General features: G+C 35.1%; 1 long non-coding RNA gene across 1 annotated transcript; it reads right to left on the bottom strand.

Moving 5' to 3' along the window:
• Positions 1 to 1521: 1521 nt before the first annotated feature.
• Positions 1522 to 3584, bottom strand: LOC134259014 (uncharacterized). The gene is made up of 4 exons (XR_009990267.1): positions 3429 to 3584; positions 2829 to 3116; positions 2247 to 2379; positions 1522 to 1598 (listed from the first exon to the last, which is right to left on the bottom strand). It is a non-coding gene; the product is annotated as an uncharacterized LOC134259014 (long non-coding RNA).
• Between the last annotated feature and the right edge of the window lie 9965 nt (positions 3585 to 13549).

The following is a 13549-nucleotide window of genomic DNA, read 5'->3' as shown; positions in this document are numbered from 1 at the left end:
CTGTATTTAATTTAAACTGAGATAATGATTAATAAAAGAAAAAGTAAAACATTTATTAGAAAGCGACTTTTTTGTTGCTTTGGCGTGAAAAACGTTAAATTCATCTAAACAATACCAATAACTAACTATTATCTCATTGGCATAACAATAAAAGGAAAATGAAAGACAAAGCAGCCTCCAACTAGTCCCTTTCAGCTTCTCCTCCCCGAGCCAGCCTGGCAACCGTGGCGGCGAAGGAACTTAAGTTCCAGCCAGTAATGCCCCAGGGTATCGTAAAAACCTACTTACAACTAGCCTTCAACTACTTCATCTTAATAATATGGATATATATATATACACATGTATATACATGTATAGCTAATGAAGAAAAAAAGAGAAAAGTGGGGGGTCAGTGTGGGAGGAAGACGGAGTACCCGTAGAGAACCCACGTGTCCGAATGGGCGACCCCATACCCTAACATAATTCGGACACCCTTTACAAAAATATTTTTAGAATAGACTTTGAAAAAACATTGTTACTAGAAATTGCATAATTCACATCAGTGTTTTGAAGATTTGGATTGATCCTGCATTTATTAAGTCCTGCTTCTTCATCCATATATGTTACTTCTAAAAATTCTTTTATTTTCTGTAAATAAACAAGGCAATAGGTAATTGTAAGGTTTGAATAAAAAACAAGAGGCCCATGGGCCACATTACTCACTTGAGCACTGTGGCTAGGAAAAAACAAGAAATTTGTTTATTTTTGAAAAGTTCAAACCCAAAAGTAATCCCAACCATTCCTTAAAGAGGAGAGGGTATGATTTGCCCAAACTTAAATCTACACTACCCGATAATGCTTCCATATAAATATGACCAATCATGGCTTTGTTGTTCTTGAGAAGAAGATTTTTAAAGATATTAAAATTTTTAAAGAATTATCTTATATATTTCTATGCAAAACTTTTGTCAGCCATTATGCCCCGCCCTACCCCCAGGGGTCATGATTTAAACAAACTTGAATCTACACTACCTGAAGATGATTCAACATGAGTTTCGTCTTTCCTGTCCCTAAGGATCTTGAGAAAATGATTTTTAAAGATTTTTCCTTTATATTCCTATGTAAACTTTGATTGGTCATTGTGGCCCAACCCTACCCCATGGTGTCTTGAACAAACTTGAATCTACACTTAACCTGAGGATGATTCCACATGGGTTTGATTAGTTTCATCTTTCCTGGCCCAGTGGTCCTTGAGAAGATTTTTTTAAAATGACATTAATTTTTCACCAATTCATAATAATTTCCCCTTGAAAGAGGGTGTGGCCCTTCATTTGAACAAACTTGCATCCACTTTAGGTCTCACACAAGGAAATAATTTCACTATAAATTACTATATAGCTTGAATTAAATTATTTAATTAATTAGACTCTCAGCAGATAATTCATGAAAGAGAAAATATAGATTAATGCTTAAACAAAAAATTGAGATCAGAAAAAGTATGCATTGTGTGGCTTTTAAGAAAGAAAATTGACAGTAAACTTACCTACCCGAAAATGCATGTGGGATTCACATGTTGACAAACAGCCTACACACCATCCAGGAAGTTGCATCATGTGCACCTGAAAAAAAAAGAGTTCCTTTTAATTCAGTGGGATAATTCTGCTAAAGATATGATATTCCTAGTACATGAGTCCAAATTTAATACTGTAGGCCTAAAATAAAATGCCAAAAATGAAAAAAGAAAAAAAATTGTCTCTATATATATGGAATCTTAATTGATTAAGTTCATTTTGATTGGCTATTTCCTTGCGTAAGACCTTTAAGACAATTAAAAGTTAATGAAATAAAATGAAAATTGCAGAAAATGTCTAATATTTATTTACCTTTCATATGCTAGTGCAAAAAAAATTAATTTTTTTCCTTAAGGGATGAAAAATAGGAGATAACTCTTCCTAACAGTTTTAGAATTTTAGGCTAGATTTCTTTACAAATTCATCTATAGTATATTGATTTCAACACTTTAAAAAAATTAATAAGTGAATTATTGAGAAAAAAAAATGAATGAAATGAAAGCTGAAATATTGGAGTTTTTGGCTATCTGCTAAAAATAATTTTCAACTCTAATGAATGAGCTCTAATTAGCTAAGAAACAGGAAGTTAACTGATTTTTAAGGAATTAATTAGCAAAAAAGTGAAAATCTTAATAAATTCTTAAACAAAGTCAGAGACTGGAAAAAATGGTGTCAAAGGAGACTTCAATAATGTACCTTGGAGCTTTGGTAACAGTGATCACTGATTAATGGCTGGTGATTAAGATAAGGGGTTCTTAAGCAGTGGGGGTGATGAGGCTTTTCCATCAGTCATCAAAGAATGGAGTTTCTCTTAGAAGTCCTGGCAGCTCTAAAATAAATAAACAACACGAAAGTTTACAATACTTAAAAATGTGCACCACATACAATAGCATATTCTTTAGAAAAAGTCTACAAGTATACAGTTAAATAATTATCATCCAAAAAAGGACCAAAATGGTTGCATCAACATCAATACAAAAAAGAAAGTATTCCTCACAACAAAGGCCAGAAGAAAATAGGGACCACCAGCCCAGACCAACTTCTAGTTCCCATGAGAAGACTAAGTAAAGAGGATTTTCAGGACATTGTACGCCCACAGAAAAATGGAACGTTTGCTGTTATAGATGCTGAGAGCAGAAGCAGTGAGATGAAGTTTCTACGACCTGGGCCAAGTGAGGCCCAGCCAGTAGACACCTACATGGAATCTTTGTCAGATGACCCAACTTCACCAAGAAAAGACTGCTAAATTGTGGAACAATGCATTTAAAGAACACTCACATAAGTTTCCAGACTGTGATGGTCCACTGGACTGGAATCAGCATGGGGAGGAAAAACGACACCTGGCATGGCTCCTTTCCATCCGATGTAAGAAGTGCTACTATACCAGTCACTGAGAAAAGCTTTACGAAGAGGTGAGAAGATCTGGCAGGGGACGAAGAGCTGCACAGCTGAATGTGGCCTTGGCTGTCGGTCACCTGGGTACCAGTCTTACAACAGAGGGTATGCGTGGTATGCTTCTTGGTGCAAATATTGAAAACCAGTGTCAGCCACCAACATGCAACAGACCTGCAACAAAGTGGGGAAAATTATTACCAATGTAAATAAAAACAGTATGAAGAAAATTCGGCAGAATATTCATGAACTTAATGAAAAATGTGGACTTCCGGATGCCCCCATTAGAGCGGAAGGAGATGCTTGATACAATAATGCCAGCTTCAGTGCCATGGGGAAAACCCCATTCCAAGCTGCCACCCAAGTGACGAATAACGTAAGTGAAAATGTAACCCAGAGGAAGAATGTGGTACATGTAGCAGTTTTCTGTGGGAATAAACTATGTAAGAAAGGCGCACACCTAAGAAGCAAAGGAAAGGAAGTTACCTGCCCAGGACATGAAGACTGCACTGCAACCATTCCTCCGGAGACCACCATTGGAGACGAGAAGAGATGGGCTGCTAATTCTGTTGGTGAGTTACAAAGTGATGACCGTCCTCTAGTAATATCCCATTTCACCAGTGATGGAGACAGTGCCGCTGCATCTGGTGCATCTGAAAAACAAGGAAATGTGATTGAAAACCTTAAGGACTTGCGTCACTTCTTTGACTCTAAGGCTCCATTCAGCAGTCACATGTTTCCGGGAAGAACCATGGCCATAAGATTTGCCTTGGACCTGAATCTTCCAGCACAGAGTATGAGAATTGCTACAAACACTACTCCGGCAACTTACCTTTGATGAAGCGTGCTGTGTCTATGTGGTTGGTTCCCTCATAAACTGCTACCAGGGACAGTGTGGGAAGTCCTGTCAAGTTCTCTATTCCTTTTCCTGTCGTGGACTGAAAAGCAATAAGTGGAAATTTTCAGTGTTGCCTAGTGACTTTGAATTAAACATGACAGAAAAAGACAAATGTTTGTTAAAAGACTGTATAAATTTGACTTTAGGACAAAGTAATCTTGATAAAATCAAATATCATACTTGTACACAAAAATCTGAATCTGTAAATAGGGCATATTTAAAATCAAATCCAAAATGTATTACAAGTAGTAGAAATTTTGAAAGTAGAATACATAAAGTTGTGCACTCACTGAATAGGGTTCATGGAAACTCAACACTGGAACTTTGTGAATCTGTAGGGGCACCTGTTGTAAAAGGAAGTAGAGTGGTCCATCATGTAAAACAACAACAAAATAGACAAAATTACTTTAAAATGAAACAAAAACTGTTAAAATACGAATCTCAAAGAAAATACTACAGATCAAACAAATATCAGCTGTACGATAAAAAAATATAAAGACACTTACTGTAAATCATTGACAGATCCAAAATTAAAAAGGAAGTTGTATAAGACTGTGAAGGGGGGACATTTCAAATGTGTAAAATTTGTATTTAAAATATATTTTGTGAACTATCTTACATGTAATAATTGTTTTCATGGTTCATAATGCATTGATTATTTTCAACTGTGTAAATGGGGAAAATGTGGACATGTGAATAAATGTATTACAGTATGTGTAAAATGTGATATTTTCTTATACGAGAGAGTCTGTACATGTAAAAATGTTATATTCTTTATTATTTAGCTCATTAAAATAATTTGAATTAAAAACCTTGTTTTTCTTACCTGTGTGATGAACACTACAAAGGTTACAGAGGTAATTGGTAGAAATACGGGTATTATGGGTGTCAAAACTGTCTGTTGATGACCAGACTGCATGCCGCATTGTTTATTCGCCATTATTGATCTTTTCAAGGGGAGACAACTCCTGAAATCAGAGAAATTTTAGTGAAAATGAGTTACCTTTCCCTCTTTAGGTCTCACACAAGGAAATAATTTCACTATATATTACTATATAGCTTGAATTAAATTATTTAATTAATTAGACTCTCAGCAGAAAATTCATGAAAGAAAAAAATAGTTAATGCTTAAACAAAAATTTGAGATCAGAAAAAGTATGCCTTATGCGGCTTTTAAGAAAGAAAATTGACAGTAAACTTACCTACCCCAAAATGCACATGGGATTCACATGTTGACAAACAGCCTACACACCATCCAGGAAGTTGCATCATGCGCACCTGAAAAATTCTTTTAATTCAGTGGGATAATCTATTAAAAGATATATTCCTGGTAAAGAAGAACCTGAAACAATAGAACATTTGTTGTGGGAATGTGAACATGTTCAGTCCCTCTTAGAGAATTTTGCAAACTACTGTTTCAATAAAATACACTCTACTCTAACTTTTTCAAAAAACGAGTTTTTATTGGGCTCCACGAAGAAAACTGATAAACTTAAAAATATCATCACCTTACAAATAAAACATTATATCTATCTGTACAAATGTACAAACAGAAACATCTCCTTAGGTGGTTTGATATCATATATTAAGACAATGTATGAATTACAAAATTATACATCTCATAAAAATAAAGAAAAAGAATGTTTTGATGAAAGCTGGAGGCCATTAATTGATTTATTTTCTTAACCATCTCTCTCTCTCTCTCTCTCTTTCTCTGTCCTTCTCTCTCTATCTCTTTCATTCTCTCTCTCTGTTTTTCTCTCTCTCTCTCTCAATGTTTGTTTTTTTTTTGTCTAGAAAAGTTTTTGAAAATGCAATAAATTATAAAAAAAAAAAAATTTGAATGTATCAGTACATGAGTCCAAATTTAATACTGTAGGCCTAAAACAAAATGCCAAAAATGAAAATATAAAAAAAATTTGTCTCTCTATATATGAAACTTTAATTGACTAAATTCATTTTGATTGGATATTTCCTTGTGCAAGACCTTTACCCAAGGATACTTTGTAGCAAGTTTGGTTGAATTTGGCCTAGTGGTTCTTGAGAAGAAAATGAAAATGTGAAAAGTTTACGACAACAATGATGACAGACAACAGACAAATTTTGAACAGAAAAGCTCAACTGATCCTTCGTCTCAGGTGAGCTAATAAGACCAGGTAAAATTTAAGCCAGCTAGTTAACTTGAATTTGTAAATAAAATGATCTTGGATAATGTCACATACCTAATAAATGTCAGATCAGCATCCAGTTGTTTTTATCAGGTCCATTTGGGTGCATCTACTGTTTTCACCAAGTCCTGTTGGGTGCATCTACTGTTTTCACCAAGTCCCGTTGTCCTGTCTTCTTGGGTGTATTTGATGTTCCACTATGTTTGCTGTTCCACCATGTCTTTTTGGGTGCATATGCTGTTTCCACATCTTGGAAGATCAGCATCCATGGGCCCTGCCTCCTCCAGTTCCTTCTGCCAAGTCCTGTTGGGTCCATCTGCCATAATTCCACCATTACCATATTTACAATCACATAAGCTTTTTTTTTTGTCTCTGACCAGTAGAGCTAAAAATAAGCCAGGCTTAAAATAAAGTCAGCTAGTTAATTTGACATGGTTAATTAGATGATCTTGAATCACTATTATGTCATTTACATGTACCTGATCAGTATCAGTTATCTCCTTTGATATGTCTTGTCGGGAAGGTCAACATCATCAGACAACTCTCCTCCAGTTGTATCCACCATGCCGGGTCCATCTGCAGTTTTCACATCTTGGAAGATCTGCATCCATTGGCCCTGCATCCTCCAGTTGTCTCCACCTGTTGGGTACATCTGCTGTTTCCACCAAGTCCTTGGTGGGTGCAAAATTCTGCTGTTTCCACCAAGTCCTATTGGATGCATCTGCTGTTTCCACCAAGTCCTGTTGAGAGCATCTGCAATTTTCAGATTCTGGAGAGTTAATATCTATAAGCCCTGCCTTTTCAGGGTGGATCTTCCATTAGACAAAAGGAACAACTTTTATCTTTGAAAAGTGTTTATAAATTTTTGCATAGTAATTATGTACTGTACATTTGGAATATCGAAGAAGTGCACAATACCAATAAAGAGTTTTTAATTGTAATGTTCATCTTCCCCAGGTGATATTCACAAGCTAACTGACAACACCATGTTTATAAACCCGTGTTTACAAGAAGTATTTCTCTACATGGAAAACTTACATTTTTCTATAATTGTGAAAAAATGTCAAGAGTTAATTTACACAATTACAGGAGTTGGGCATATGAGATTGTAAGCTAATAATTGATTAAATGAAATATTTAAAGATAATAAGAATAGTTTAAAAAGGTCAGAGGCCTATATTCAAAACAATTCAAGTCAGGAGGAGAGCAAACACACACCTCTAAAACATCAGCTGGGATCGGATGTCATGGAATATCTATAATTATCAAATTCATGGAATGACTACATGTATTAAGTAGGGGTGCTGCTGCTGTAATGTTTTTAATATTAGGAATTACAGTCAAACATATAATGAGGTCCCAGAGATGGACAATTTGGCTTCGTTTCAAGTGTTCTTCATTACATCTGTTATTTGTACAATATACCAGGTATTATAAAGTCCAGTGAAATAAAATCGCGAAGCATCGATTCACTGTAACCTGTAATTGTGCTGCAGTCTTCACGAAAACTCACTGGTCCGAAGACCGAGGCCAGTGAATTTTGAGGTCGGGTCAGTGAAAATCAAAATTCAAGAAGTCCGATGGGCTTGTTGTCCCCCGCTTTCGCGAAAGCGAGGGGACATTAAATCTCATTCGTCTGTCCGTCGGTCCGTCTGTCTGTCCGTCGGTCCGTCAGTCTGTCCGTCACAAAAACTTTAACCTTGCCCATAACTTTTGATTTAGTGGAGCTATGATTTTAATATTTCATATGTGTATTCCTTGTGATAAGACCTTTCTTTGGGTACCACCAAATTTGACCTTTTGACCTTTTGACCTTGACCTTGGAGTTTCAACTACTTTTACTAAAAAATTCCAAACTTTTACTTTGGCCATAACTTTTGAATGGTAGGTACTAGGACTTTCATATTTCACATATTTATTCTTTGTGACAAGACCTTTCAAGGAATACCAACAACTTTGACCTTTTGACCTTGACCTTGGAAATTTACGTACTTATGAAAAAACTATATTCTTGACCATAATTTTTGAACGGTAAGGGCTACGGCTTTTACACTTCACATATGTTATTCTTGTAAAAAGACCTTTCATTGGATACCAAGAACTTTAACCTTTTGACCTTGACCTTGGAGTTTTAACTACTTTTTAAAAATTATAACCTTGGTCACAACTTTTGAACAGTAGATACAAGGACTTTTATATTTCACACATGTATTCTTTGAGGCAACACCTTTCATTGGATACCAACAACTTTGACCTTTGGACATTGACCTTGGAAATTTACGTACTTCTGAAAAAACTTTAACCTTGACCATAACTTTTAAACGGTAAGGGCTAGGGCTGTCGTACTTCACGTGTGTAATCCTTGTGAGAAGACCTTTCATTGCATGCCAAGAACTTTGACCTTTTGACCTTGACCTTGGAGTTTTAACTACTTTTTAAAAACGTTAACCTTGGTCACAACTTTTGAACGGTAGAAACTAGGACTTTCATATTTTAAATATATGTATTCTTTATGGCAAGACCTTTCATGGGATACCAAAAACTTTGACCTATTGACCTTAACCCTAAAAATGATATCTTGCCCACAAAGATACCGAAAGCGGGGGACCACAATTCTTTGAATTTGCTTGTTGATCATAAAAATCATACAGTCAAAATTTATTTCAACTGACTTACTTGCGTAAATTTCATTAATATATAAAATAAAAAGAAGAAGCTCGTGTTGTTGAATCCTATTATTATAACCCTATTATAACATGGATGTATTACGTAACAACCGGAAGTAGCTAGTAATTATTAACTAGTACGTAAAATGTGCAAAGTTCCAACGAACAACTTACAGAGATGCGACAAAGGGTGAAAAATGGCGGCATTTCAAAAGTTGAAGTACGTAAACATGTATAAATTTACAGTTATGATAATGTATTTATTTTATTTTTTTATGAAAGGGACCAGTAAAAATTTTGGTGGGCTAGTATATTTTGAAAGTTCACTGGTCCGACTGGCCAGTTTGTTTGAAAAGTTTTCGTGAAGACTGCATGGTGCTGGCTATATATAGTGAGTTTTACTGATTAAGGGAGTTAAATGGGGTACTCATGAGTAAAATTAACATAATATTCATAGGAAAACATACAATTTTTCATCAAATTGTATAATTACATCCATTGAATTAAGTGTAGATGCCAAATTTTGGGATATTCTGTCATCTAAATAATTTTAAGTACCATCAAATTATATAGGTACATTTATTTTAGGATTACCCGGGGGTACATGGGCAAGAGTTTTGCACTTCAAAGCAAGTTTACAAATACCACAAAAGATTCTTTGCTCAAATTCTGACTTCAAAAGTGTATTTCTATAGTGTACATTATAAATAAGAAATACAGGAGGTATCTAAAATGTTAAAATTTAAAAAGTCTCCCTCTCCATGGAGTGTCACAAAAAAGAATATGAAATAAACTAAGGATTTATATAAAAAAAAATATCAGAAAAATATTAATTAAGATTTGATTTTTAATTTCCTGCATTTAACACATCAATTAAAAGCATATTTTATACATATTTTATAACCCCTCTTAAAGAACTGATGTTAATCATGCCATTCACAAACAAAAAATTTCAAGATGTCCACTTACCTATCATTTTAATAAAAATATTTGAAAAATGAGTTTTTTTTAAACATGGAATTAGATTTTTTCAATACTTTAAAAATATTAAGTTTTATTTCACTGCATGCATTTTACACTTAATACCCTAGTCAGTTCCTTTCAATTAAAATTCCAATATCCGTAATTTCTCCGATTCTTAACTTTTAACTTTTATTCTGCTCCTTAATTTTTTGGTCTTTAACTTGTTTAAAAAATGATCACATATAACAGGTGACCACTTCAAAGAATAAAATTTTATATGATATTTCATTGGGAAAGAATAAAATGGCCATCTAAGAAAGATGATTGCTATATAAAGGTGACTACTGTGAAGTTTGACTGAAAATTTTTGATTTGAAATGAACCAATATAACAATTACACTTCATTTCAGTTTTCTGTATATTTTTCAATTCTTATCAATTCAATACTTTCTATCTTACCTTATTGATGATGGTTTAGGATATGGCTTATTCCTCTTCATCTGAAGTGAATGTCCATGCAACTACAAAATACTAATAAAATTTTAAAATAGAGCTGAACTAATATATATAAAGGTCCTCAATCAGACCAGATGTTTTGGCTGAAACACACTGTTTCCTTATTATCCAACATGACAACCTCATAACAATTATCAAAACTCATAACAATATTAAACAAATAACTATAAAACTCATAACAACTAACTAACACTCATAACAACTAACATAAACTCATAACACCTGTCACAATAACAAATAACTAAAACACATAACAATAACAACTAGCTAACACTCATTGCAATAACAAATAACTAAAAATTACAACAAAAGCAAATAACTAAAACAAATAACAACAAATGCTCATAACTGTCACAATAACAAATAACTAAAACTCATAACAATTTTAACTAATAAAACTCATACAAACAGCAAATAACTAAAACTCATAACTATAACATTATAAATAACTATCCTCCTATACATGTAAATATATCAAATGACTGTTCCTCATACCAATGACAAAGAACCAACACTTTCAAAACAATAACAAATAACTTATATACTGATAGATATCAAATATCTATCAATCATAACAATAACATTATGACTCATTACAATAACAAACAGCATACATTTAACAACACTAACAAAAGATAGAACTTAACAATAACAATTAACTATCTTACCAAACAAACATAACAAATAACAAACAAAACTTAAATCAATAGATGACTATTTCTCTACCAAGAAATAACCAAAACATTAAAAAATAATGTAACAAATAAAACATGAAAATTAACAACTTTTACATCACTCATAAACAAAAAACTATAATAACAATATAATAAGGAAATAACAATAATAACAACCTAATAAACCAATAACAACTAAAACTAACAACTAAAACAAAATAAAAACAATAAATAACTAAAATAACAAAGAAACCTAACATCAAAGTAATACAAAGAAAAACCTCTATTCCAGCGTTGTTGGCATGCTGTTCCAATCCAATATGTCCAGCCTCCTCCAACGATGAAGAGCCAGCAGCCTCCATGTACACCATCTCCAACGATGAAGTCCCGGCAAAGAGAGAACATAGAAGATTAGACAAAGAAACAAAAACACAACAAAAAACAAAAGGAAAGAACTGCTACAAAAAATGTGTTGAGAGTGCAGGAGGAGAGGGAAATGTTAGTACTAATTAGTAAGAGTGCTAAAATGATAATGAAACCAACTCACCTCTGCTTTTCCTTAACAACTAAGCAATACCTCCGTTCCAGCGTTGTTGGCATGCTGTTCCAATCCAATATGCCCAGCCTCCTCCAACGATGAAGAGCAAGCAGCCTCCATGTGCACCATCTCCAACGATGAAGTCCCGGCAAAGAGAGAACAGAGAAGATTAGACAAAGAAACAAAAACACAACAAAAACCAAATTGAAAGAACCAATATAAAAAATGTGATGAGAGTGCAGGAGGAGAGGGAAATGTTAGTACTAATTAGTAAGAGTGCTAAAATGATAATGAAACCAACTCACCTCTGCTTTTCCTTAACAACTAAGCAATACCTCCGTTCCAGCGTTGTTGGCATGCTGTTCCAATCCAATATGCCCAGCCTCCTCCAACGATGAAGAGCCAGCAGCCTCCATGTGCACCATCTCCAACGATGAAGTCCCGGCAAAGAGAGAACAGAAGATTAGACAAAGAAACAAAAACACAAAAAAACCAAATTGAAAGAACCAATATAAAAAATGTGATGAGAGTGCAGGAGGAGAGGAAAATGTTAGTACTAATTAGTAAGAGTGCTAAAATGATAATGAAACCAACTCACCTCTGCTTTTCCTTAACAACTAAGCAATACCTCCGTTCCAGCGTTGTTGGCATGCTGTTCCAATCCAATATGCCCAGCCTCCTCCAACGATGAAGAACCAGCAGCCTCCATGTGCACCATCTCCAACGATGAAGTCCCGGCAAAGAGAGAACAGAAGATTAGACAAAGAAACAAAAACACAACAAAAACCAAGTTGAAAGAACCAATATAAAAAATGTGATGAGAGTGCAGGAGGAGAGGGAAATGTTAGTACTAATTAGTAAGAGTGCTAAAATGATAATGAAACCAACTCACCTCTGCTTTTCCTTAACAACTAAGCAATACCTCCGTTCCAGCGTTGTTGGCATGCTGTTCCAATCCAATATGCCCAGCCTCCTCCAACGATGAAGAGCCAGCAGCCTCCATGTGCACCATCTCCAACGATGAAGTCCCGGCAAAGAGAGAACAGAGAAGATTAGACAAAGAAACAAAAACACAACAAAAACCAAATTGAAAGAACCAATATAAAAAATGTGATGAGAGTGCAGGAGGAGAGGAAAATGTTAGTACTAATTAGTAAGAGTGCTAAAATGATAATGAAACCAACTCACCTCTGCTTTTCCTTAACAACTAAGCAATACCTCCGTTCCAGCGTTGTTGGCATGCTGTTCCAATCCAATATGCCCAGCCTCCTCCAACGATGAAGAGCAAGCAGCCTCCATGTGCACCATCTCCAACGATGAAGTCCCGGCAAAGAGAGAACAGAAGATTAGACAAAGAAACAAAAACACAACAAAAACCAAATTGAAAGAACCAATATAAAAAATGTGATGAGAGTGCAGGAGGAGAGGGAAATGTTAGTACTAATTAGTAAGAGTGCTAAAATGATAATGAAACCAACTCACCTCTGCTTTTCCTTAACAACTAAGCAATACCTCCGTTCCAGCGTTGTTGGCATGCTGTTCCAATCCAATGTGCCCAGCCTCCTCCAACGATGAAGAGCCAGCAGCCTCCATGTGCACCATCTCCAACGATGAAGTCCCGGCAAAGAGAGAACAGAGAAGATTAGACAAAGAAACAAAAACACAACAAAAACCAAATTGAAAGAACCAATATAAAAAATGTGATGAGAGTGCAGGAGGAGAGGGAAATGTTAGTACTAATTAGTAAGAGTGCTAAAATGATAATGAAACCAACTCACCTCTGCTTTTCCTTAACAACTAAGCAATACCTCCGTTCCAGCGTTGTTGGCATGCTGTTCCAATCCAATATGCCCAGCCTCCTCCAACGATGAAGAGCCAGCAGCCTCCATGTACACCATCTCCAACGATGAAGTCCCGGCAAAGAGAGAACAGAAGATTAGACAAAGAAACAAAAACACAACAAAAACCAAATTGAAAGAACCGATACAAAAAATGTGATGAGAGTGCAGGAGGAGAGGGAAATGTTAGTACTAATTAGTAAAAGTGCTAAAATGATAATGAAACCAACTCACCTCTGCTTTTCCTTAACAACTAAGCAATACCTCCGTTCCAGCGTTGTTGGCATGCTGTTCCAATCCAATATGCCCAGCCTCCTCCAACGATGAAGAGCCAGCAGCCTCCATG

The sequence above is a fragment of the Saccostrea cucullata genome, unplaced genomic scaffold (genome assembly GCF_032062105.1).
Source record: "Saccostrea cucullata isolate Sc308-1 unplaced genomic scaffold, CSIRO_AGI_Scuc_v1 ctg1071, whole genome shotgun sequence".
NCBI lineage: Eukaryota > Metazoa > Mollusca > Bivalvia > Ostreida > Ostreidae > Saccostrea > Saccostrea cuccullata.
Note: the sequence above shows the minus strand (reverse complement) of the source record. Positions and strands in the feature narration are given on the sequence as shown.